Source organism: Mustela erminea, chromosome 3 (assembly GCF_009829155.1).
Source record: "Mustela erminea isolate mMusErm1 chromosome 3, mMusErm1.Pri, whole genome shotgun sequence".
NCBI classification, from domain to species: Eukaryota; Metazoa; Chordata; class Mammalia; order Carnivora; family Mustelidae; genus Mustela; species Mustela erminea.
In genome coordinates this window covers 20,739,113-20,764,063 of record NC_045616.1, presented here as the reverse complement: position 1 = coordinate 20,764,063, position 24,951 = coordinate 20,739,113, and the positions used below count along the sequence as shown (strand labels likewise).

The window sequence follows — 24,951 nt, the reverse complement described above, 5'->3', positions numbered from 1 at the left end:
CAATTCCACTGTAGTAGAGAGTTAGTTAAAAAACGAACAACTTCTCCATTGCCTGTCACTTTCCAGATGGTGGAAAGTTGAGAAATTACAGTTTGAGCAACCAGGAAGGCAGGTGTGATACTGGCAGGGAGAAGGAGGATGGCTCTCTTGGGAAGGGGGTGAGGAAAAAAATCTCAGCTCATACTGGCTCAAGGAACCCAGGGAAGGTCCTAGAAAAGATAATTTTAACCTGCGTCTTAAAAAGTTATTTGACTAGATTTAGCTGACCAGGTCTCTGATTTATCTGACACTGTCTTCAAGATAGGATTAGAACATCTAGCTCTAATATTGTATCTAGGGGAAAGTACAATCTGTGTTAAGTTGGTTCTTTTGCATTCTGGTTTTCTGCAATGCACTGTGGTTAAAATGTGGATCATCTGTCTAGTATTATTGGTTTTTCAATATACTAATGCTGAGTTATGTTTATAGCATCATCTAGAATGCATAGAGAATCTCCTTCAGGTGAATGCTTCTAGTCATTAGAATATAAAAATGCAGATTTATTTCTAGCCATCTGTAAAGTCTCCAGGCCTATTAATACATGCATATTTTCCATTAAAGTCCTAGTGATATGTTATATACATAAGTTTCTGCCCTCCATTAAAAACAAAACAAACCCTCTTCCTTATCTATCTTTTAGACAAGATGGGAAAAAGAAAACACCAGAAAATATGGAGACCAAAATATCACAAAATACAGCAGATACGGTTTAAAGACTGTTAGCTTAATGGTCATGTTAATACGGAACACCAAAATTAGGCAGACTTAACCATTCACTTCAAGTCGGCATTAAAAGGAGGCTGTCTTCTCCCTGCAGGGGTAGGCCCTGCACAATTCATGCCATGGGAATAGAGGAAAATGTGTGCTTTTCTCAGATAAAGCTTGCCTACCAAAGAGGGATGGGGTGAGCATGTCTCTTATGCTCCACGTCCTAGCAGTCTCTAGGAGGAGTGTGAGGCTGGGCCAGCAAATGATCAGGGATTACACTGATTAGGACCCTCCATAGAAGGGAAACGTTGGGAACAGGTAAGAAAAATTCCCAGTCACATCTGAGAATTACCAGAAAGGGCTCAGGGAGTCCCTCTTTGGGGCCGAGATCGTCCTGTGGGTTTAGGGGCTTCCAATCCATGACTCAGCGACTTCAAGGGTTAAGTTTGGGAATGCTTGCTTTAACAATTCCAGACTCTTACAGAAAGCAGTTGTGTATCTCATCGTTTCTTTCGGGTGGTGAGTAAGGACCTACGCAATCTAACCCAGAAAAAGAACAAGCTCTGGTTACAAATAATGAACAAGAAATGGGGAATGACTAACCCTGTGCTTATAAAAATGGTGACCATGCTGGGCACCCCCCGGATGGCTCAGTGGTTAAGCATCTGCCTTCAGCTCAGGTCATGATCCCAGAGCCCTGGGATCTAGCCCTGCATCAGGTTCCCTGCTGGGTGAGAAGCCTGCTTCTCCCTCTCCCACTCCCCCTGCTTGTGTTCCCTTTCTCGCTGTCTCTGTCAAATAAATAAATAAAATCTTAAAAAAATAAAAATGGCGACCACACGATCCCACATTAATGATGCCAAGGGCATGCTATCTGGCGTCGCAGTTTCCTTTTCCCATAGAAAGGCTGCCCTGCTCGCCTGGCCCCAAAGCTCATTGAGAGCATGGGGCTCTGCACAGAGCGCACGCCCCAGCGCCTGGGCGCAGGCTCACTGGGCTCCTCCCCGCGCGCACGCGCCCGGCAACCAGGAAGTGCGCGGCTCTTCAGTGCGCATGCTCACGCCGGGGACCTGGATTCCCACCCTCAGGTAGGGGTACCAGCCCCTCACCTCTCATCCCCCATCAAAGGCGGTTCACATAGGACTCCGTTTAAATTAGCCAGGTCTCTTTTTCAAAATCAAAGCACCCTGACCAGGGGAGAAGGATGAGTTCATATCATGAAAACAGTTTGTAAGCTGTAAAGCCGTTCGAGAAGCTCTAGAACCCCAGGCACGGGGAGCGCTGGGGTCTCAAGTGAAGAATTTCAGGGCAGGTTACCAGAGGGGTCCGTCCACTCCTGGAGGAGGAGCCCAAGGTGAGAAGCAGAGTTTTGTCGCTAGCTGCTAAGACTTAATAAGGAAAGCGGTAGCAGTCCAGGTATTTGTCTTTCTTTACATCTCGTTTTTTAAGGGAACATCTTTAAAAACATACAGAGGCTAAGAATACTATTTAAAATACATTTTAGGAGACTTGGTATTGAGGTTTTTATTATTTTTATCTTCTCGTTTGGGTAGAAAGGATTACTGAGTAGCCCAAGTGTCCCTTCTATTTGTCTTAGGTTCATTTCACCACACTTAAAGCAATATTGATCATAGGAAATTTGGTGCCCCAAACCATGGATCCTTTCTTTCTGATCACAGCCTATCCAAATGATAGAGAAAGTATCTGAGAAAAAAAACCATGTATCTTTCTTTCTTTTTTTCTTTTTTTAAATTATTTTTATTTTTTTAAAAAAGATTTTATTTATTTATTTGACAGATTTTATTTATTTATTTATTTATTTATTTGACACCTATTTATTTTATTTATTTATCAAAATAAAAGATTTTATTGATTGATTGATTGATTGATTTTATTCACAAGTAGGCAGAGAGGCAGGCAGACAGAGAGAGGGGGAAGCAGGCTCCCTGCTGAGCAGAGAGCCCGATGTGGGGCTTGATCCCAGAACCCTGGGATCATGACCTGAGCTGAAGGCAGAGGCTTTAACCCACTGAGCCACCTAGGCGTCCCTCTTTTTCTCTTTTTTAAAGATTTCATCCATTTATTTGACCGAGATCACATGTGGGAGGGGAGGGGGGAGGCTCTCCTGCTGAGCACAGAGCCTGACTGGGGACTCGATCCCAGGACCCTGAGATCATGACCTGAGCAGAAGACAGAGGCTTAACCCATTGAGTCTCCCAGGCGTCCCCAAAAACCATGTATCTTAAGTGTGGAGTTTTCTGTCTCAAATGCATATAATGGAAAGTAGTAAGTCCATATGGTGGGAGTGAGGGTTTATAGAAACTGAAATACCAGGTGTGGATCCATGATGATTTTTCCAGATAAATCGAGAGACTGTGAATCGATTTCGTTAAAGAAATGAGGACACTTTTAAAAGGGATTTACTTAATTAAATGCTTTGAAAGTCTTATTTAAGGTAACGGAGGTAAGAGCTACTAGGTTAGTACCTGGGAGAGTCCATTTTTATGGGCAAGAATTGCCAGAGTGCAGGGTCGCTACGAGCAGGAAGGACTGGAGTCTTTGCTACAAAGATTTGAATAGGGCGGCAGTTAATTCTGGGATGCCGAGGGCATAGTCTGACGCAGGGCTCGACCTATGGCGAGGGGGCTGGGAAGGAGCTGGGAGGAACAGAGGCTGCATGGAGCACAGCTAAAAGAACTTCACTTCCCCTCCTCGCTGGTCAATGACACACAAAATCAAGCATGAAAACAGGAAAAAGTGGTTTTGAAGCCGAGGCGGTCCTAGCCACCCACGATCGCTTTGAAAAACTTTCAGCATTCACCTCAGGAAATGACCCTTCACATTTCTTCTTCACATGCTGGCTGGCGGCCCAGAAGTGGGGGATCAAGGAAGATGATTATAAAATTCAGAACTTGCTTGTGTAAGGCCTGAGTCGTTTGCAGGTTTAATATTAAATTCGTTCAGTGTTGTGGCGGGGGCGGAGGCGATGGGGAGGAGTGTGAAGGCGAGTTGTCATGATGGTGATGTGTTTTAGTTTGGAAAGGAGGGCTTAGAAGGTATTGTAGAAAGGCTTTAATTAAAAAGTTTATTTTGACAAACTGAGACGCATTAAAAAATTCTTCAACTTTGACGTATTTATGACACAGTTTGGGGTCAGGTTGATGGAAATGTTAAATCTGTGGGGTACTGGTTGCTCAGGTGGATATCTGAGTCACCGAAGATTAACTTGAGATAAACTCCTTCCACCATTCAGTCCAACTAATATAATTGGTGGTTGTGGAAGTCCTATCATAGAGAAGTTCATTTTCTAAAAATCTCAGCACAACTTCATAGAACCCGAGTTATTTGTCTTGGCATCTGGCTCTGAAAGGCCTGAAACAATGGCATTGTTAGCTTGTCTTGCAGGCTAAGACGTGGGATCTACACCAGGTGTGGGGAGCCATGCACTTGTGGATGGCAGTCACGTAGGTGACTAGGCCCAGGATAATGGGACTGTGAATGTTTAACCCAAGGAAAATGGGTGCGCTCGTGGACGACGCACGTTCAATGCCTGGAGTCACAAGGAGGGTATATGATTAACTTGTAGTTTTGGGAAAGGCACAAGATCTGTAGAACAATAGAAACCTATGGAGTCACGTAGGTGCTCACGAGCATCTCACATGCTCATGGATAAGGTGACTAGCAGTCCTCCTGATTGGTGTTTAGGTGAATCGCGTGATATGGTGATTGGGCATTTGTAACTACTGATACTATAATAAGGGGCTTAATTTGAGGAGCGGGGTTCCCGGATCAAGATATGTAGAAGACTGACAATAAAGAAGTTTGCCACTCAACCTCGTCTGCGGGTCGTTCTTGCGGGTCGAGAGCGACATCTGGTGCCGAAGCCCGGGAACCCGACTCTGGACGTGGACCGAGGATTGGGGATGCCCCTGCCCCAATCTGGGTGCCAGAGCGCCTTACCAGGCTGGTTGCGGTGGAACCTGTGGAGGATGCTGCTATTGATGATGAAGATGCTGCTGACCGTGCTGAGGTCCCCCCAGCGGAGGAGGGGGAAGAGTCTGCTGCAGCTAGACCAAGATCGGATATCTTGGAGGCTGGAGATTCATCACCTTCCGTTTAGAATGTTTTGCCTTTTCTCATTTGTGTCTTTGATGTTAACCCCCGGGGAAGCGGTTCCCTATTGGGCCTATCTGCCTGATCCCCCAGTAGTTCAGCCAGTTACCTGGAATGATCCTTCGCCTAGAGTGTTTACTAATTTAGTTGATTTATTAGGGGGATTAGCAGATAAAGGGATAGGGGCTACTTTCTCTCGAGAATTTACATGGGAAGCTACATCTTCCATGCCTCCTGTTTGTTTTCAATTCTTTACTTATGATTTTCCTCAATATGGTTGTGTTTATACTCGTTGGTTTTATCGTTATCTTGTAACATATGCGGGCACTGATGGATATCGGCCCCCAGCAACTAATGCTCTTCCTTGGCAGCTGTTGGAAGTTTTCCCCTCACCAGCGTCATCAATTAATAATTCTGCTATCGGCATGCGACCGCCAGGACGGGTGCCCTGTTCGGAGATCATCGTCCGGAATCCCGATAACCCATTATGGACTGAATGTTATTTGCCAAAGCCTTTGGTCATTGCTCCAACGGGTATCGATTTTCCTATTACGGACTGGTCAAAAAATAACACACAGAAATCTTATCACTATCAATATATCCCAGGAAGCATTTTAACTACACAACAAGAGATGTTTCACCCGGACTTATGGAAGTTGGTTGCCGCTATGGGACCTATTAGTAACGATAAAACTATTTCTGATCCAGGAACTCTTACTTTTCGTGCTTGTGTGCCTAAACCATTTTTGTTAGTGATAGGGAGAGGGCAAGTGATTAGTCTTGGCATCTGGCTCTGAAAGGCCTGAAACAATGGCATTGTTAGCTTGTCTTGCAGGCTAAGACGTGGGATCTACACCAGGGGCCACAGAAATTCATCTCTTGGTGAATTCAGATGACTATAATTGCAAAGTTTCCAGGTCCCTGTGGTCTAAAGGTAGTTGCTATAAGTCATAGGATTTCTTTGGATCAATTTTTTAGAAGTTTAATAGAAACCACTTTCCGCCAAGTGAAGTGGGACATTTTTTTTTTTAAAGATTTTATTTATTTATTTGACAGACAGAGATCACAAGTAGGCAGAGAGGCAGGCAGAGAAAGAGGAAGGGAAGCAGGCTCCCTGCCGAGCAGAGAGCCCGATTCGGGGCTCGATCCCAGGACCCTGGGACCGTGACCTGAGCTGAAGGCAGAGGCTTTAACGCACTGAGCCACCCAGGCGCCCCGAAGTGGGACATTTTAAATCATTGTGTCAAACTGGCCACCTGGAATAGTGATATCTTATTGGACGAGTTAGCATTTCTGTTTAGTTTACCTTGAGCCCTAACTGCCTCTGGCTGAAAGTGATGACTAAAAGCCCTTCTGTGAGCTTGTGATTGGCCCATTGAGGTATCCACTTGTGCAGGTTCCTGCATTCATCAGTAAATGTGTCTGAAATCATGGCTCTGGATTTGGCAGGCTAGCCCTGACTTCCATGTGGCTTCAGGACATAGGTTCTGTGCACGTGGGAAGCACTCTCACTCTTGGCACATGCCATGGACTCGTGAATCTTTTCCTTCCAGGAATCTGACCAAATGAGCAAACTCCAGGTTTCCTTTAAGCACAATTCCAGCCTATCTGCATGAACTTTGAATGCAGATAGGAAATGTGGAGAACCTTCTTACTGAATGTTCAGACTTTGGTTTGCCTGTGAATTGCAGGGCTGCACATACTGGTGACTGGGATAAGAAGAGGGAACTTGGGGCTGGCATCGAAACGGATGCGGAAGGTGATATTAAAGTCGACTCAAGACTTTTTGCAGTGAAGCCTTAGAAGAGAGAGTTAGCTAAAGGAAAACGGAGGAGGATGAGGAAGAGGAAGAGGAGTGAGGTAGGGAAGAGAACGGGAGGAGAAGAGGGGAAAAGAATGAGTAGACAGTATTTGTTGCATTAATTAGAGTACTGTGCACTGAGTAAGTCCAGCTTTCCTTGCGTCTGAAAATGGATAATTATACTTCTCTGTTTCTGATATTGTTCATGACCTTCTGGTTTGCTTGGCTAGTGTAACGTGGGTGTGCGTGGGGCATGCTGCTTGTAGGTTCTCCACATTTCCTTCTGTCTGCTGCAATCGTCAAAGTGTCTGCTTAGAGGGAGCCCTGTCAGCCTGATCCGTGAGTGACAGTCATGAGCTGAGTCCCTCTGCCAACCTGCATTGAACATGTCATGTGAACCAGGACATAAACTTTGGCTAAGGCATTGAGATACTCTTCCCGTAGCATAATTCAACTTATCTCATCTAATACAGAAATTAGGACCTAGAAAGAGGAGGCTGGTATAACAAAACTAGGCAATAGGTGGCTTTGTCCTGACTCCTGAGTAACAGAAAAACTTGTCAGAGGCTAGAAAGGCCGAGATCCATATCAGATAATGGCAAGTCATTTGGTAAAAGTGTTGCTTGCTGTAACTTTGAACACCTGTAAATCAATAAAAGTCTAACAGGACAATAGCATGAGGTGCAAGGAATGTGAACAGTTAATGTGGTAGTCTGGATCCTCTGGGGCCTGGATGTCAAGATGGGATGATGTGTGCTAGGGGAAATCCCTTTGAGAGGAAATGGGGAGGGAGTTGGGAGAGGCTGGGCCAATTCTCAGACCATGATATGAGTCTGATACTAAGTGAAAGAAAGTTCAGGCAAACGTGTCCTAAGCCATGCTGCTATCTCAGGAAACTTCTGTAAGTTCTTGGCCATCCCTCAGAGATGTCTTATGGGACGGACCTGCCCTAGTGTCCCCGCCATGCTTGGTTATTGACTGGGAGGCGAGGGCAGCAGCTAGGGCCCTTGGTTTCTCTCAGACCCTTTGGTTGCCAGTCTCAAGACATACTCTTCTGGCCATCACTGTTAGCTTCAAGATCTTAGACATATGACAAGACCGGTAACTGTCCTCATTCTAAGTGGCTTTCAAAAAACACAACATTTTTTCATCCCTCATGTAGCTAAAGTATTAAAACTGTTTGGTAGGGACGCCTGGGTGACTCAGTTGGTTAAGCAGCTGCCTTCGGCTCAGGTCATGATCCCAGAATACTGGGATCGAGTCCCACATCGGGCTCCTTGCTGGGCAGGGAGCCTGCTTCCCCCTCTGCCTCTGCCTGCCACTCGGCCTGCCTGTGTGCTCTCTCTCCCCCTCTCTCTGACAAATAAATAAAATCTTAAAAAAAAAAAAGAAAACATATTAAAAAAACAACTGTTTGGTAATAGACTGTTGACAGAGATGGGAAAAACAGCACTCTCCTCCTTTAGTTATGAGACTATAAATGGGTATAACCTTCTCAGAGACCAATTTCCATATCTTTCAAAATCATGGATGCGTATACCTCTGCCTTTCTAATCTTTCCCAAGGATACATTTGCATATGCGCAGAGTATTATGTCCCAAGATATTTACTTAAGCAGTGAGTATAATAGCTCAAGAGTGGGAAAAAATACCCATTGATAGGGAACTAATTCTGTAAAGTATGTCTATCCATAGAATTAAATATGTACCTTCAAAATAATGAGGCATATAATGGTAAGGCACTCTCTCCGGTTTAAATTTAAGTTAAAAAGGAGATACACCAATGGTAAAAGGTGCTTACCTTTGTGTTTTGAAAAGAGAAGGGGTCCTAGATATGCATGTCACTTGTATCTCTGGGTGACCACTTGAGAGGCTAATGGCATTGGTTGTCCCTGTAGGCACATCCGATAAAGGGGTATTTTAAGGGACAGGAATGGAAAGGAGACTTAACTTTTCACTGTGTTTCTTTTTGTATTATTTGAATGTTTTCCCATGAATATCGATGGCCAATTAAAAAGAACAATTAAAATATAAATAAAAATCACAGTTAAAAAAAAAAAGTTTCTCTCCCTTCTGCCACTCACAGCCACTGTGTGTCAAAATGATTTTTTATCCTCTTGTCACATGGCCATGTAGAGCTGTTCTTGGCTGGCATGAGTACATATTATTAAATTGAAAAGGAAAAGAACTGAAATGTTATTTCAGCAACCCTGGAATCATGTACAAGGACAATTTTTGCTGTATTGGGAAGATTCGCCTTTTACCAGGATCTGCCCTATAATGAACAGTGCCACCGCAATCTAGAGAAAAACCAGAATGCACTGTTATAATCAAGTTTGGGGACTTGACTTATTTTAAGCTTCCATATATCATTTGGCCAAAGATTTTTTTTTTTTAAACCAAACTCTGCGTTTCTTTTGAAGGTCACACAGTAGCATGAAACTGATGGAAGCCCTACACAGAGAACAGAGTGTGATGTACTTCACTGTTTTCAAGGAAAATCAGAACAAGAAATGTCCCTTTTTTTTTTTTTAAAAAAAAAAGAGGGCTTGAAAAATGGTGCGGGGGTGGGGGGGAGAGTGGATGGCCATTATTTGTATCTTTTCTTTGAACATATAGTCCAGGCCCACATCTGCATCTCTGGGCTATGGTATTCTAGAATTACTAGAATTACGTGAGTGAAGGGATCTCAGAGACCTTCTCTTTTTCTATCTCATTTTAGTTTCTTTCTTTCTTTTTTTTTTTAAAGATTTTATTTATTTATTTGACAGAGAGAAATCACAAGTAGATGGAGAGGCAGGCAGAGAGAGAGAGAGAGGGAAGCACGGGCTCTCTGCTCATTTTAGTTTCTTAATTTAAAAAAAATTAATTTATTTATCTTTAAAAAATATTTTATTTTTTTGACAGAGATAGTACAAGTAGGCAGAGCGGCAGGCAGAGGGAGAGGAAGAAGCAGGGCTCCCCGCTGAGCAGGGAGCATGATGAGGGGCTCAAATCCAGTTCTCTGGGATCATGCCCTGAGCTGGAGGCAGCCACTTAACTGACTACACCATCCAGATGCTCCGGCTCTCATTTTATAGATGAAAAAACTGGAGCCCAGAGAAATTAAGCACATTTTCCAAGGTCACACAGCCAGAAATTCCCCGTTTTCAGCATTGGAATATTCAATGTTAACATGGCCCCATCTTTACAGACACAAGGTCCCTGACACTTCTGACCACACTCCCCAGAGGCTGAGGAAGTCCTTCAGGTGGGCTCCTGTGTGTGCTCTCTTTCTCATCTATGCTTAGGCCTTTCCAGAAAGACTCTCTTTTGGTCTACATTTACTGGTGAAACCAGATAGCAAGGTGGGCAGGAAGAATTGAGATTGCTCCTCATTCTCCATTCCAAAATTTATCTTGAGCACCCCCCCTTTTTTTCTTTTCACGATTACCATATGAGTATTGATTTTAATTAGTTCTGTCTATTAAGATTTCCCTTAGGTTCAGAAGCCAGCCTGGTAATTAACTGTTCAGCTTGCTTCTTGCTGGCAGTATTGTTAGGTGAGTTACTGCTGCTCTCAGTCACAATCTAGGATCGATGCTCTTCTATGGATCCCCCCTCAAGAGTTCAGACGGGGATGGAGTTCCTGTGTTGGACAGTTTTCCCTGTCTTGTTACAGGCATGAGAGTATGGAAAGGTGGCTCTCACACTGTATGAGCCTTTTCCTGTTCATTAAGGCAGACACCCTTGTATCAGGGTCTCCAAATGATGTGCATGTTGTTGGCAAGAATTACAGGGAAGTCCAGATGTTTTGCAGCTTGCCCGGTAAAAAAAAACTCATTATGGCATAATACCAAACCACACCCTTTTGTATTTTGTGAATAGACCTGGTACTTCTCTTGGGTGGAGTAGGGTTTGAAGCAAAAGTTTACAGTCAGTTTTCCCTTCTGCTTTCATTCCACCGTGAATTCTGGGAAAGGTAGAGAATGCTCCCCAGTAATTTGTGGGATGTGTGAGATCTGATTGCCCAGAAAATGTGTGTGGGGTTTAAGTTTTAGAATACACATTTTGAGGCTCAACTCCCCAAGTGGATTTTCTGTGCATATGCAAATTTTACTGACCAAGTTGTATTTGGGTTTGTAGTTCTGATCGAGTAGGTGTTTGGGATAATGATGGTAATTCTGGACTTTGTTTACAGGCAATCAATTAACAATTGGGTGAGAGCCATGACAACAGTCCTTTCTGATTAAATCAAAATCCCTCCCGTTTTCTATTATTGAATGCAATCCATTATTTTTAATGAAACAGCTCAACAGTTTAATGTGTTCTTAGTGATGTTTAGCAACTCTGGATTTGCTGATGAGACTACAGAATTCTCTGTGTTTTACCCGAACAAATAGTGAAGGTGCAAAATGTCCAAGTCCATCCGTTCCTTAGGTGCCAAGTGCCTTTCTATTCCAAAACCCTTCCCTCCTTCAGTGTCCCGTCTACCTCCCCCCCCGACTCTCTCTTGGGTACCTTGAAACCTTTGCAGTCAAGTTTTTTCCTGATGTTAGTAGCCAAGGCTGTCACTCAAAGCTGAGGCTTTACTTCCCTTGTGACTTTTTGTTCTTGCCTGGTCAATCTGGGAGAGTTTGAACTGCATGGATGTTGAACTCTCATCTTGAGGCCCAAAGCCAGAAATACTGGGTCAGGGAACTCAGAGTCATCATTATAAAACAATTATATAACCAGAGGAGTATCTCCTCTCATCTGCTCCTGATAATATTTTTAACAACTGTCATACGGCAGGCTGAAATGAGACACTTTGTGTACTTTGTCTTATGTTTAGCAAAATACCACCAGACAAGAAAACGAGAGCAGTGCATTAAAACATGCATTGTTAGTGCAGTTAAGCAATTTACTCATTTGATGATTATTTACTGAGTGCATAGTATTTACATACTAACATCGTGAGGTATATAAAATAAACTCTAGGTTTCCTGCCCTCAAGGAGACTCTATCTAGGGGCTGTTTAGTCTGATCAGAGACATAGAGCTGTCTGTGGAGCTGATGAGTCAAAGTGGACCAGTGGCGAGCCTGTGAGCAGCTGTCACGCAAATGAGCCAGAGGAGAAAGAGTATTCATGTACTCAGCTCAGAAAAGACTTGGGTCACATGTAACTGTGTGTAGGAACACGACTCACAGCTGGATTTTAAGGGCAATTATGCAACTATGACAATACTAAGCAAGATCTGATTTCCCCTTAGACTTGAGTCCTGCAAAATAGGAATGTGTTATCTATCTCCTTTCACAGCAGTGCTTAATGATGTGTCTGTGCAACAGCAGAGCAATTCTTTAAGGGGGAAATTGAGTGACAGTCATTGACAAAATTTGCTGGGAATTAATTTTCTGCAGTTCCCTAGTGAGCACATGCATTTTATATTTCAAGATCATTGTTGCAGATGAAAGAAATGTAGGAAAAATGGGGCTGTATTCGATTCATGTTAAACATAATACTTTATACATCCAGGGGAAAAAAATGTTCATCTTTGCTCCAAAGAAGGTTATGTAGAAACTAAAGTTGCCAGTAATGAAACATTTAATGTTTGAGTACTAACCTACCTTGAGATGGTTTAATACTGTTACATTCTGAGGCCTGATGGCTTCAGGTGTGTGATGTATGGTTATTTCCAATGTTCCCCTTCTGGAAGATGTTGCTCCTGGGAAGAATAAACAGGACTAGGAAATAATTTTTTTTAAAGCAGTTTTTTTTTTTTTTAAGTTACTCACAGTTTATCCTCTGAAAGAATTGCTTTAGACGAATAAATAGGATGTGAAATAGAGTCCACATGCAAGTTTGGTATTAACAAATGATCCCAAAATAAGACGGTAGTTCAAAGCATACCTCTGGAATCAGACTGCTGGATTGGGTTCGAATCATAGCTTTGACACTCATTAGCTGTGTGATTCTTGCCAAGTTAGTTAACCTCTCTGTGCCGTAGGAGGTCTATCTCATAAGGGTTTTGTGAGAATTCAGTAAGTTAATAATAACTTAGATCTGTTATGTGAACTATGTGATCACATAGACCTGTTCATAGATCAGTTGTAGATCTGGTATGTGTTTAGCACAGGTAGGAAATAGTCCTCAGCATTCCTGCCTTCCAGCAAGTGCTCTGAAAGTACCATGTAGTCGAACTTGAAACTAATGTAGCATTGTGGATCAACTATACTCAAATAGAATAAAAATAGTTTAAGAAGTGCTGTGGTTGTGGTTGCCATTAGCACCGAGCCTAGCCATCCAGGGACCACCAGGCTTCGGGTCTGTCAGTGGCTGCTCGGCTTAGTAACCCCAGAAACGTGTGTAGTGGCCAAAGAAATGGTGAAGATTCCATATGTGAGGCCCTAGGCTGATGCCCAAGACCTCTGCTGCTTTCCCAAATGCTGCATGTTGGATAAATTTATCCCCTATTTCCAGAAAGAAATCGAAGTGTTGATGAGGGGCTTCAGTTCTCCAGTGCTTTGGCATTTCCTGGCAGGCCAATTTACCGTTGTGTACAGAGACTTCATTGTTCTCTGCCACCAAATGTGACACAATCCTTTTCTTGTTGGAATCTGTGGTGGGTTTGCCGAGGGGGGAATTTGTTGAAAATTCTCCTGTGGGGTCTAAGGGATCCTCTTTGGCTTTGCATAGACAGTAGTTGCACTGATGTTGGAGGGCTGGGGGACAAAAGCAACCTCCTGTCCCACCAGGCCTGTCAGTATTTCCTTAGCACCTGCTCTGTGCAAGGGAGAAAATGCTCATCTGCTTTCAGAAGATCTGTTTCCAAATCAGAAAGCATCATATGTCAGATTTTCCCCATGTCAGGCACCAGAATAGATCCAATGGAAAGTTTCTAAGTATTGTGTGGAAAAACACAACGAAACAGAATGTATAACAGTGGCTTTCTCTCGGCCTCACCGGGTAGAAAATATCCAACCCAGTGTATCAGAGTACCAAGACTAGGGCAACCCAAGAAAGTTGAAAGAAACATGGTGCCCGCATCCCATTATTCTTAGAGGCTGTATGGGGACAGGCCATAGGACTGCCCTCTGTCCTTTGCCTCTTGGTTTGTGGTTTCTGTCAGCCCACCATTCTGTTCTCTGTCTCCACCCCAGTTCTCGGGGAATCCTGTGCTTTTGGATTCCTTCTCTGGTCAATGTAAACCTTCTTAGGATCTGTCCTTCTGCTGTCTTTATTCTCCAACAACAGAGAAATAAAGTGTTACTCACATTAGCTGCCTCGAGGTCACTTTAATTCCAAGGTAGGCATGTGTATGCCTTTGTGCATTTGTAGGAGCTGGGAGAGGTAAGGATCTATCTGTATATATATTTGGAGAAGAATGTGAGTAACTCTTATGCTGTTTCTAATTAAGCTAGGCACTTTAGTTATTGGTTTTGTTGTTCCTCTAAATAAGCTAGACCTGTGAATGTTGACTGGATCTGTTTCTATCTCCCTATCTATCTATCCAATCATCTACCATCCATCCTAAAACACAGTTTGTCCGTTAGTCTACTGATGGGCCAATTCGATTATTTTCAAGGAAGAAATATTTAAAGAGACGTGCAGATGAAGTCAAAGTATGCCAGCCTGATTGGGTTAAAGCAAACCACTGTCGGGATATGGAAAGAAGAAGGTAAGAAGAGTTAAGGAGAGTAAGAGTTAAGGTAAGGAGAGTTGTATCTTTTTATTTTATTATTGTATCTTTTTTTATTTTATTATTTTTTTTAAGTTTATAAGTGACAGCATCATGAGACAGTTATCTTGACAAAGAAAAATAATTTCACAGTGTGTGGGGACATGTTCTTTTATCAGCATCTCTTAGGTTCAGTTTGTATCTCAGTGCTGTATGTATGTATCTCAGTGCTGACTCTACTTTAGGCTCTTTAGAAGCCATGAAGACAGGTCTCCTGGTCTTGCTTTCCCCCATCTCTTTTCTCCTGGTCAAAGGAAGATTTTCCTCATCATCTGACCCACCCAGGGGCAGCTTCTTGGTCTGTAATTGCTGGGAAGCCCAGTGTCAAGGACCTAGTTTCCACTCCTCTGGCAAGGAATCAAGAGACTGGCCACATCATAAAATTTAAAATCAGAACTGTCCTAGGGAATTCAGGGCCCAGAGACCAGGCAGTGTTGTCCTGAACAACCCCCAGCCACCATAGTTGTGTCAAGGAGGAAGGGTACCTTTCAGGTGTCTTTTCAGCATGGAGTCCTCTCCTGATAATGGAGGACCACCATCCACATGACATTATTTACAGGTGTTGATAGTCTCTTTGTGGCTCTGACAGTTGGTTTGTGATATGGATATTATTTTAAACCTATGCATTGCCTTTTGTTGTTTACTGTGACTAGATCTACTCATTTAATTGCTAACTGTGTTTAGTCATACAGTTAAGTGGAGAGGCACAGAACACAAATAATGAAACAATTAGTATATATGGGAGCAGGATTTAGAGAGAAATAAAAGGAAGAGTACTGGACTGGGAATCCCAGGGTTTGGATGTGAGTCTAACTTCCCATGTCTCGGGGTTGGTCCAAGGATATCTGAGGCCCTGTTCATGCTTGGTTCATTCTGTATAGTCCCTGGGTGCCTTTTCTCTCTTCTTATGTCCAGCTACATCTTGACCCTCTTCTTTTGATTCCTTATGATTTTTCTAGGTCAGGGCGGGGTCAGCTCTCTCTTTCTTCCTCTCTCCCCTCCCTCTCTTCCCTCCTTTCCCTCCCTCCCTCCCTTCCTTCCTGCTCTTGTTACCCTTTATCAAGCTGCCCAAACAGGGGAGGGGGAAGTGAACTAGCATTTATTGAGGATCTCTTTTTGCCAGGAACTTGACCTGTATCGTCTCACTGAATCCTTGAAACAATGCTGAGTGATTGGACTGGTTATTTTTGTATTTTTATTATTTCAAGGAGGAGGAAACTGAACCTAAGTGATGTCAAATACCTTGGCCAAGGTCACATGGTTGATGTTGGCAAATCTATATCTGGCTAAGTCCAAAACACTTTGATCTTCCCTTTGGAGAGCACTGCCTCCCCTTGAGAGTGTCTTGCCTCCTGGGGTTTCCACTGCTTTTAAGAGTTGACCCCGTTCCACTTTTTATGAGTAGAATCTTGGTGTCTCATCCAGGGCTCTTCTGTCTTCACTCTTCCTAATTCTGTACTGAGGCAGATAGTTCTGATTGTTTTACAGCCTCATCAAAGTACTTACTTTGGGCTTCCCTTCATCTATACAGATAAGGATTCGTAGCCTTTCACAAGTCATAGAGGTAGAGAATCTGATGAAAGTTATCCTTATGATTTTTCACATGTGTGCATGCGTGCATGCACAAGCACACACTCCACACTTTTGCATAACAATCATGGGGATTCAGAGAACGCCAGAGGCCTAACTCTGGACCCCTGTTAAAGGTTCTTGGATCAGGAAGATTACTTTTCACTGGTCAGGGACTGGGAAAACGTCCAGTTTTCTCTGTCCTCGGTAGGAAAGTAATTCATTTTGAGCATTCTGCAACGGCAGGGTGCTCAGGTCTCATCCCAGGTGACATTTTTTTCCAGAAAGGTGTTGGCACGTGCTGTGCATGTTTGCTGGCCTCCTTGGACTGGCAGGCCTGATGGGGCCATACACGAAAGGTGATCAATGTGTCTGGGGTCTGTATCTGTGTCTCCTTTCTCCACCTGAAATATTGGCACAATTCCCGTTTTCTCAACTTCTCAGGGTGAGGGGGAAGTGGGGTAAAATGTATGAGCACTTTGAAAGTAAAGCTTCATGTCAGCGTGTCACTGGAGAAAACACTCCGGGCTTGGCCATTTTTTGCATAGTCTTCTATTCCAGCTCTTCTGCTTGAATCATCTTGATTCAAAACAGCTGTAGCTGACATTTCTCAAACTTTCTGAAGGAAGGGAAAATTTGGTATTCTACCTGAGGCTTAACTGAGCACCAGCAGTCTGCTGGTGTACTTCCCAGCTGCTCCAACCCTTCATTTTAAATGCACTCTGAGACTTAAATTGGACAGACCCTTGCATTTTACACTTCTTTTTTTTTTTTTTTTTCTTCCCCAGAGAGCTACCCAGCGCTGCTGGCAAATTTATAGATGGCTGGTTTGGTTAATTAGGGAAAAAATGTTGGATGCATGAAGATTATGTAAGCCACGAGCACTGTAAAGTAAGCATCTTTTGGGGTTCACAATCAACCCAGGGAGACGTGACACCTGTCCTTAAAATGCCCATTGTGGTAATTTTATGTTACAGATTCGAAGCTAGGGACGTGTCCTGGCAGTCTCCCTGCTATTCGCTTAGGAGGGGACACAATACTGCTGAAGCCCTAACACAATCTTATTATAGGAATGGCTCTGGTGTCTTTCACAGAGTGAGCAATTCTGATTTATTTTTCTCGTGATGCAGAAGACACTTGCGACTTTAATGTGGTCTTTGCTGCCTGTTGGATCCCTTTTTAGGACTAATCATTTGACTTTGCTCTAATGAGATTAAACCCAGCAGGGGCAGATATTTTCCTTTTTAATTTTCATTCCTGTTATTTAATTGGCATTACACACACATAATGAGACCAGAAGAAAAAAAAAAAAACAGCCTGTAGCAATCTGTTCAATACAAATAATTCAGGCAGATGCAGCCAGATGTATCCATGGTGACCTCCTTGACTCTGTCACTACCTGCACGGTAGGGAAGATGGCCCAGAACACTTAACTCCCTGGTTGCTGAATGTGTCCGAGAGGCCCTTTCTCCCTTCATCCTTCCATAAGAAAAGGTGTTTAACCCCGTCCTCCTGTTCTTCAGTATTGGGAGTTATCTGCTCAGCATCTGTATGATGTAGTGTGGGGTTCGGAGTGGGTGCTGGTCGTTGGTGTTATTGCTGGCTCACCACCAAGTGGTTTCAGTGGTGTAGACAGAGACATTATCCATCTGTCCCCAAGGGTCCATCAAATAGTATTCTTACTGGAGGAGAAATACTGACCCACACTGATGGTGAGGCCATCAGAACAGGTAACAAACAGGAGCCCTCTCTTTTTGTGCACCAGGTTTCTGTATCAGAAGCAGGTTCTCTTCTGAAAAAAAAAAGACAGTGACTTTTGGAGTCCAATAGGAGGAGGTCCTCTCTGATGAGCGGTCATGGTTTTAATCTTTCTAGGACCCCTCTCTGGATTCAGGATCCCAGGATCAGCCTCCAGACCCAGTAGTGTCCAGCAGAGCACCATCCCATGGTGGTGACTCATGGGGCTTCCTTCCATACATCCGAAGTACCTCCTTTCTTCCCACCAAGGTCAGGTGCCCATTATTGTAAACTCCACATCCCATGGAACAAATTAGGTGATTCTAAAATGTATTTTGGAATTTTCCTTTGTTGACCCAGCACCTGGAACATGGAAGTTTCCATGCCTGTAACATACAGGACATTAGTGTGGTATTATCCATGTTGCCACCGAAGGAAAGGGGCAGCGGAAGGAAGCCTCACTCCACTTCTTTATGCTCTGTCCTCTCTTGTGTTTTTCTACCCAGTGCTGGTTCTCTTCCACTGTTGCCTTTTCTGGGAAGTGTACCAGCATCCTGGTGATAGGGAAACTAGGAGGCATCTTTCAGACTCCCTCCCTTTTGTCAGTGCATTTCCTTGAGTGGCTTGGGCTCTGGCTCTTGTCTACTAGGATGCCACCATCTCTTACAGTTCCCTCTCCTGCAAGTCAGTTGCTTCCTTATCCCTCCCTGGCTCTGGCTGTCTGTCCTTTCACGGACACGCCCGTCTCACCTCGTTCTTCCTCTGTCTGCTCCAGCCACTTCCTTCCAGCTCCCCGGTGCTGTGCCTCTTGCTCCTGGAGGAGGACTCTACCTGCTTCAGACTGTTACCTGGAGCATCCTTTCCTCTCCCTTCACTCACTTTCCTCTTGCCAGCCACGTGAGCGGCCACTGTGCCAGGGCTGGCTCTCCAGGTCACGTCGTACGCTCTGTCATTCCGGCTTCTATGAGGGAGGTCCCTTCCCACTCACCACGTGCTGCAGACGTCGTCTGTAAAGAGAACCCGATCTTCTGTTTTCTCAATGAGAAGATCTATTTTTTTCCCCCCCAAACAAGAATAAACAAACCTGAAGAGGCAGAGTTGAAACAGTCAAGAGCCTGGTTATGATACTTAATGTTGGCATAAACCACATGTTCCCAATCCTGTTAGGTGAAACAGTGTGAATGGAGACACATGCTTTCTCCTCCCTTCACTGTGTCCGTGGTCTTCATACTCCTCTTTGAGATCCTGTCTTCATCATCGCCAAAGCCACTTTTTAAATTCTCTGGTGCAGTATTGTGAGGCCTGTCACCTTTACTTCTGTCTAAGTTGTTGGAGATACAACAACACTTTCTGAATCATGCATGGTGCTGTCACTGGAAATTTATCCCGAGCCACTAGAACCCGTTTGTGTAACATTAGGACAGTCCCCCTCCCCCATTTGTCCCACGACTGTGTATTTCTGATTGCCACACTCTAGCCACTCCTTGCGTAGCTTTAAAAGTGATCTTTAAAAGGCTTGTTTGCGGTGACATCCAACATTTGCAATTGCTAGGTCATCCCTCAGGGACAATTACTTAATCTTTGTTAAATTCCATTCCTTCTTTATTGCCAATTATGTCCATTCTAGGTTAATTTGCTGAAAGACAATTCAGTGAACGACCAATTTGCTTAATTTACCTGTTTCTTTTCACTGTTTAATTTTAGCCCACAGGCTTTTGTTTCGTCTGCTTAACAGCATTGTAAGGAATGGGAAATTGGTCTCTGCCTCAGTTCCTTCTCCTTGGACTGGATGCTGTTTGGCAGCTTAGCAGTCATCCTCCCCTCCCCAATTTGTTTCCTTTCCTTTTTTTTTTTTTTTTTTAAAGACTATTTATTTATTTGACAGAGAGAGAGAGAGAGATCACAAGTAGGCAGAGAGGCAGGCAAAGAGACAGAGAGAGAGGGAGAAGCAGGCTCCCCGCTGAGCAGGGAGCCCGATGCGGGACTCGATCCCAGGACCCTGAGATTATGACCTGAGCCGAAGGCAGAAACTTAACCCACTGAGTCACCCAGGCATTCCCCAGTTTCTGTTTTCTAATAGAATGTTTTCTTTAGGTGATGCACCTCACAGCCTCAGGGCCCTGGAAAAACTAATGCCATCTTTGTTTTAAGCATTTAACCTTGGGTGAGACCAGATGAAGATGAGGAGAGAAAAACCCAAAGTTATATTATTTTGTTAGACCACAGACCCATGGGGAGAACACAGTAGGCTACTTAGGGATATTTAGGGGAAGCGCTGAGGGCCTTCATGATGCTGCGTAAGGGAGTGGAACTGTGGATTGTGATTTTGATGGGAAGGAATGGGAAAGGTAGGGTAGGCGATCTTAGAATTGGATACGGAGCTTCGAAAGGGGTGTTCCCATGGAGTTCACATTCACTGTGATGTTAGAGTATACGGTTTGGTGTTATTTAAAATTTACAGATGTGTTTGGGTGAGTCCAGTTTATTTGGGAACAGCTAGTAGACATTTTGTACATATTAAGCCTTTGATTTATTAAAATTAAAGGAACTTGTTTGTACCTGTCTATAAAAACCCTGCACCAACCCAGCTCTGGACCTCTCGGCGTTATCGGCAACGAGCGGCGCAGAGGTCCAGGTTCGAACCTGCAATAAACGACCCTAGCTGATTGGCTTTGACTCACGTCTCTGGTGGTCTTTTAAGGTGGGGGTAATACTCTATTGGCATTTCATAATCCCCATTTCATATGTGTGTCTCGATGAATCTCAGCCATGTATGGAATATGGAATTTCCCTGATGATATATGACAGATGTTTGTTTGCCTGATGCTGTCTTAGGCTGAGAAGGACTCAGGTCCTGGCCACCTGAGGCTTGCAGGGTGGCAGACTTCATACTGGATGCCAGTATGGAATATCGGGACCCTCATGTGGCAGATTACGTCTTAGCGGAGGCCAGCACGGACAGACAATTTTCATGGACATGTTGCCCCTTTCCTCCCGATGTCCGCAGATCTTCCACAGATCATAGATTGCCCTCAGGGAGAAAAGAAGAAAGAGGGGTGAGAGAGGATAAGAGGAAAGAGGTGTGTTCATCCAAAGGAGTCTGAGATGGCATGGAAAATTGGCAGTGGGGCTCAGTTTACTTGACATATTCAGGTTTCTACCATGAGGGTCTGAGCGCTAAGCCAAAATTTTCAGAAATAAGCAAAGACTACTGCATTCAGCCATGCTCTGCAGCAAATATTCTATCTTGACGTCTTTAAATGACCCTTCATCTAGAAGTTTATAGCCACATGTCTCCTTTGTAAGTTTGTTGTTTCCTTTGGCTTTACCTGTACCTTGTCCTGCTCACTATTCTTTTAGTATGGTACCCCTCGTTGGTGTTGCCAAAACTACGGGGGTCCAAGCAAACAGGGAATTGTGTTACATTGGATTAGCTGTAGTTGGTGGAACTTGACTAAAGGTGGCCATGTCAAATTATTTGTATTGGCTCGTTTGACGTAACAGAGATGCCAATGCAAAATTATTTAATCTTTCCAAACTAAAAGGCCACCATATATCAACTCATAGGTGGGTGTCAGAGATGGATGCTTGCAAGCCTTTCCACTTTCTCTCTCTCACATACCTAGATACTATGTGATAATATTCTTCAGATTAAGTCCTGCCTTTTACACTTTCATGTTGTCACTTAAAATTTTTCATTGTATATTTAAACATTCCAAAGGATGTAATTTCCATTATTTGGTAAATGCTGATACCTTAAACTTTTAGATGACTCTTTTAAATGTATCCAACATATATGAATTCCATAGTAATTTGATTCCCACCATAATCTTTAAAAAAAAAATTCATGAAGAATCTTTTCTGTAACAGTAGGAAATCTTGCATCATTTCTTTCTTTGTTAACAATTGACTTTCTATTGGTCTTCCTTCACAGAAATGTGTTCTGACATAATGTATTGCTATGTTTGAAAGTCACCTCACCCTACTTTTCTAGCCCCAAATAACTATGTACATTTAAATTTTAAAATTTTCTTACCACCTAAGCCTTTAAAGTGTGAATATTTTTCTTCTAGATCCACTTATCATTATAATTATTCCTACACAGTGGATCAGGAAGTATTTATTTATTTTTAGAACTTTTTTTTTTTAAGATTTTATTTATTTATTTGACAGAGATCACAAGTAGGCAGAGAGGCAGGCAGAGAGAAAGGAAGGGAAGCAGGCTCCCTGCTGAGCAGAGAGCCTGGTGCAGGGCTTGATCCCAGGACCCTGGGATCATGACCTGAGCCAAAGGCAGAGGCTTTAACCCACACTGCCACCCAGGCACCCCCTGGAAGCATGCATTTATTACAGATCATGACAAAATATACAAAATTATGACAGTATACACAAAAGTAAAATTATTGTTGACAATGCATTTATTGTGAGTTGGTTAAGATGGCTTTGGCTTAAAAGAGCATTCATCTTGTCTCTCTGTTCAGCTACCCTGTTTGGCCCCTTGGGAAAATGGACCAAGGTAAGACCAGTCAGGTAGTATGAGAGGGGCAAGACCAGTATGATTCAACGCCCTGTCTTGAGAAAACCAGTGTTAGAAACACGTGCATAGAGACATTGAGGATACATAACCAGCCCCACCTTCCTCAGGACATCCTTAGGGGTGCCCATAGCCTCTTTTGAAGAGCAGTGTCTTTCAGGATGGGAAATGTGGCAGAGATGTATTTCAGCAAAATATCACCCCCACGTTCAGGCTGCTCTTTTTAAGAAAGGGTGGTACCAGAGCACGCCTTGGCCTACGGCGCAGACCGGGATGCCTACCGTGGCAGCTAGGCACCTGATGTAAAAGCAATGATTCTGCGTGGCCAAAGGAGTAAACTCCTGTATTTTATCATGGAAAATATCTGAAAAGCAAGTTAGACATGATAGACGACCATTTCTTGGAGTAGAACCAAAATTCTCAGGTGCTAGGGAATTAGCATAGCAGGGTGAATGCTAAAACTGAACTTATTTTTAGATATCTGTGGAGATTGATTTGTTCTGATACAAGGCAATGGCATTATTACGAAGAGTAAAATAACCCCAGAAAACAGAAGACATTCTGAGGTCCAAATCAACAAAATATCAGGCAGATATCAAAGGGAAATCTGAAATGATTTATCGTGAAAGGCCGGAATACCTTTGGGGAAGGTTTCTTCCCCCCCAGGTTAGCCAATATACAAGCCAAGTGGATATGTCAAATATAAGACAAATAATGGTCTTAATAGAATTGTGCAACTCAATTGGTTTGATGGAATTGGATCAAGGGAAAGCAGGAGAAGGAACACATTTGTACAGGGTGAAGAATTGTCTGGGAATACATTGTCTCATGAAATTTGGCTTTCCAAAGGGCTCAATTTAATTTAAAGAATATCCCTTTGAATTGAAAATAAGCCCTCAGGACCCAAAGAAGAATAATAATAGCACTGAGTTGAGCTGCAGACAGTGTGGGGTTTTCCTTAGGTTTTGTGGCAAGCTTGGTTTGACCTGACCATTCCAAGCTCTGTGGAAAGGTATGCCAGACCACTGTGCCAGACCTCTACTGCCACACCCCAATCACAGGACACACTCCTTGGTAACTTTGCTGTTGGGCAAACCATCACACAATAGCAAAGATCGCCAGTGACCTTCTACTTTCACCTTGGTCTTTTGGCAGGTGAGATATACTATTTTAATATAGAAAGTGTTATAGACTGTGAGGTTCTGGACACATCAGCGAAATTTTTTGTGGGCAAATGTAAGGGTTTTTCCTCTGCTTTTATTTATGTTTTGGCTTTCTGATCATGCATCTTTATTGAGATGTAAATATCTGTTGCTGTTGATTTATTTTCTGGTATCTCTGGTGGCAGTGTTTTTTTTTTCTTTTTTTTTCTTTTTTCTGCCTTTAAGGAAGGTAGTTGTTTTGAGACACTTATTTTCTATCTTTGGGGGTCTCTGGTAATTGAAAATGATGTCATTGGAAGGAGAAATAAGAGAAATATAAATTACAGATAAAGGGATATACTTTAAAAAGCATTGTAATTATGTACAATAATTATATGCAGTTTTAAAGCCAGTATTATTTGAAAATACTTTAAAATTCAGAAGTTAAGTAAGGGCAGATGGGTTCTATTTTCCTAATATTGTTGTATGTTATAGAATCTGGTCTCATTTTTTGGCAATGCCATAAATATTAGATGAAAATCTCATTGATCCAAATAGTATTTACTGTGTGAGTCCATGAATATTCTAGCCACATGCATGACATATATATACTATCATCATATTCATACCCAAAGTAATTATGAAAGTTGTAGATGTATGACCTGAGCTACTGTCCTCTAAATTTTGGATCCCCTTGAACGGTAATCACTAGGACATTTCCATTGCTTTTGTCATAGGTACAGATGCCTGGCTCCAGATACACAGAAAACCTAATGGGAACGGGGAGAGGGGTGGTGAGGATGGGACAGCTTCATATTAAGCAAAATGCTGACTTGGGATTAGGTGACCTTTCCTTTAAATCAGAAGGAAAGCTGTCAGCTGGGCCCTTTCTCATTTGCAGCAGGTACTGGCAGCAGGAAAATGAGGCAAAGCGTCCTTTGAAGCAAAACATTCCATGCGATGCAATTCGTGCTCACCATTGTCTCTGTCCTCCTAGAAGCTATTAGTGAGCGTAAATCAGGTAAGGCCCTGGTGCACCCTGCTTCTCCACGGGCCCTTCCTGGTAGCAACATCTTTACTCTCCCACCTGAAGTTCTCTTGCCCTTTCCAGCGACAGGAGGGAGATAAGGTGAGCTTCGCTGAGTGGGCTTTCTCGAACAACAGCAACAACAAGGAATGTTTTGCGGTACCAACCACAGAAAGTGTTTGGCTTACATTGTTCTAGAGGATGGTATCGACGTAAAATGTAAAAGCCTTTTTCTGAGCTGCAGAGAGACAGCACTCTGCTGTTCCTGGGAAATCGGTGTATTGTTTTGGAGTCCTGGGAGCCTTCCTGGTACCCTCGGGAAGTCACACCCATCCTGGCCGTCCTTTTAGACCCACACAAAAAATATCAGCAGTCCCAATGGCCACGTGAGAAATGTCCCAACTGTTAGACTGCCTTCTTCATTCTCTGGGCAGGGGAGATTTTTATAATTGAGTTCTTGATTTCCTGTGTCCCAATCTTTCCAAGCTTCTTTATGCTGACATTACACTCCCTGTTTCTTCCAGTCAGATCAACCTCTTTTCCAGGTGGTTCGCTTGTCATGCTCTTCTCCACTCTAGCTCCTGC

General features: G+C 43.3%; 2 long non-coding RNA genes across 2 annotated transcripts; one reads left to right on the top strand and one right to left on the bottom strand.

Annotated features, from left to right (window-relative positions):
- Nucleotides 1-3,481: 3,481 nt before the first annotated feature.
- LOC116585978 lies at nt 3,482-24,354 on the top strand. The gene is made up of 3 exons (XR_004283835.1): nt 3,482-3,667; nt 22,145-22,179; nt 24,241-24,354. It is a non-coding gene; the product is annotated as an uncharacterized LOC116585978 (long non-coding RNA).
- On the bottom strand, nt 12,222-17,961 carry LOC116585976. The gene is made up of 3 exons (XR_004283832.1): nt 17,915-17,961; nt 17,628-17,718; nt 12,222-12,344 (listed from the first exon to the last, which is right to left on the bottom strand). It is a non-coding gene; the product is annotated as an uncharacterized LOC116585976 (long non-coding RNA).
- Nucleotides 24,355-24,951: the final 597 nt, after the last annotated feature.